The sequence below is a fragment of the Solanum tuberosum genome, unplaced genomic scaffold (assembly GCF_000226075.1).
Source record: "Solanum tuberosum cultivar DM 1-3 516 R44 unplaced genomic scaffold, SolTub_3.0 scf00093, whole genome shotgun sequence".
Classification (NCBI taxonomy): Eukaryota; Viridiplantae; Streptophyta; class Magnoliopsida; order Solanales; family Solanaceae; genus Solanum; species Solanum tuberosum.
This window is the reverse complement of record NW_006239018.1, coordinates 277,186-278,901: the sequence shown is the minus strand read 5'-3', so window position 1 is coordinate 278,901 and position 1,716 is coordinate 277,186. Positions and strand designations below refer to the sequence as shown.

The following is a 1,716-nucleotide window of genomic DNA, read 5'->3' as shown; positions in this document are numbered from 1 at the left end:
TCTCCTGTATTCAGATTAGCAAACCAGAAATAATAAACTATGAAAAGAAAAACACAAAGAACTATCCGAGTCCACAGAACCCACTGTGTGTCCTTAAGAAATTTAATCCCCTCAAGTACCCGAGGTTGCAGATTAATTCCTCCCAAGATAAAACGGATTAACCATTAAAGAAGTAGCGGTACCTCAAACTTCGATAATTTCAACGAACTCAAAATGACAGCAACGAATCACTCACACAGACACGATCGATCGATTTTGTTTTGTAAGAAATGTATGCAAAAGAAGGGAAGAATTCGATGCAGAAAAATGAGAGAAAACCTCTCTATTTATAGCCAACAAAGGGTAAAGGTCACAACCCTTTGGAAAGAAGACAACCTTTCAGAAAGAAGACAACCTTTCAGAAAGGTCACAACACTTGGGAAAAGGCATAACCTTTCAAACGGTCACAATCCTTTAGAAAGGACACAACCTTTCATAAAGCTCACAACCCTTCGGCATAGTCATAACTCTTCAGGAGAGTCACAACCCTTCATTTCCTGTTCACACCTTTAAAACCCAACAAAACCTGTATCAAGGACACCTATGATGATACCATCTCCCATGTTGGCTTCATGAAGAAGGTTTGTTGGAGGAGAGTATGTGGACAGTCCAAGGTAATCCCAACTTCTTGTTGTGTGCAGCTGGTAGAAATAATTTGGAACTACATGGACCACATCAGGTAATTCTGCAATCCTTTTGGCTTGAGCTTCTGTTAACTTAGCTGCAAAGCCGGAAAAGCCATGTCTGTAACTGTAGATGATAGATTCCTTTGCTGCCTCTTGACTGCATTAGAAGAAACATAGACGAAAACAAAACGTTGTGAACTATATAATATGTTACTTCCTTCATGTTTTCGGAATATCAAGTATAGAGGAGACCATAGGAATTAATTAGCTTTATCTTTTCCCTGGATTACCTTCCAAGGACTGAAGAAAGTATTTGATGGTGAGATGATGTTGTGAGTTCGACATCATCTTGTTTCCTTCTTCCCAAGTAAACAACATGAACCTATATATGTTTAACAATCATATCTAATATCTGCTATACAATTAAAAAAACATATGAGAATCTGGAAGAGTTATTACTAAGTAGACTAGTAAAAGAGAAAATGCTCATTTCTCACTTTGCTTTCACCATTTGCCTGCACTAGTAAGATGTCTGAAAGGTTCAAAAGAAGTACGATTAGAAAAACAAAAGCCAAGTAGAGTGGAAGATAGTAAGTGTTGCTCATTTTGTGTGCTCTGTCCAAAGTTAAAGCAGATATACAAAGAACTACTTGGAGTTAACAATCTTTGCCATCAATCTCCACTATTTATAATAGTTGAGCATAGTTGGAAATTGCTCGATTCCTTTTTCTATTAAACTTTATTGTTTCTCTACCTTTGCAGTAGGGTAAGGTCCGCATAGATTCTACCCTCCTCAAATCTCACTTTGTGGAACTGCACTGGATTTGTTATTGTTGTCTAATCACACTAGGGGTGTGCACTATTTGGATTAAACCGAAAAACCAAACCAAATTCTAATTTGGATTGGTTTTTTGGATTTTTGGTTTGGTTTTGGATTTATAATTTACTTTGTTTGGTTTTTTGGTTTGATTTTGGATTTAGAAAAATGAAAACCAGAAAAATCATGTTTTAGAATTAAGTTGGAGTTAATTACTTTTGTCCCTTTTTAGTT

General features: G+C 36.4%; 1 pseudogene; it reads right to left on the bottom strand.

The window, feature by feature from the left end:
- Positions 1–1,352, bottom strand: part of LOC102602493 (subtilisin-like protease SBT3.5) — a 9,044-nt pseudogene extending 7,692 nt beyond the window's left edge.
- Between the last annotated feature and the right edge of the window lie 364 nt (positions 1,353–1,716).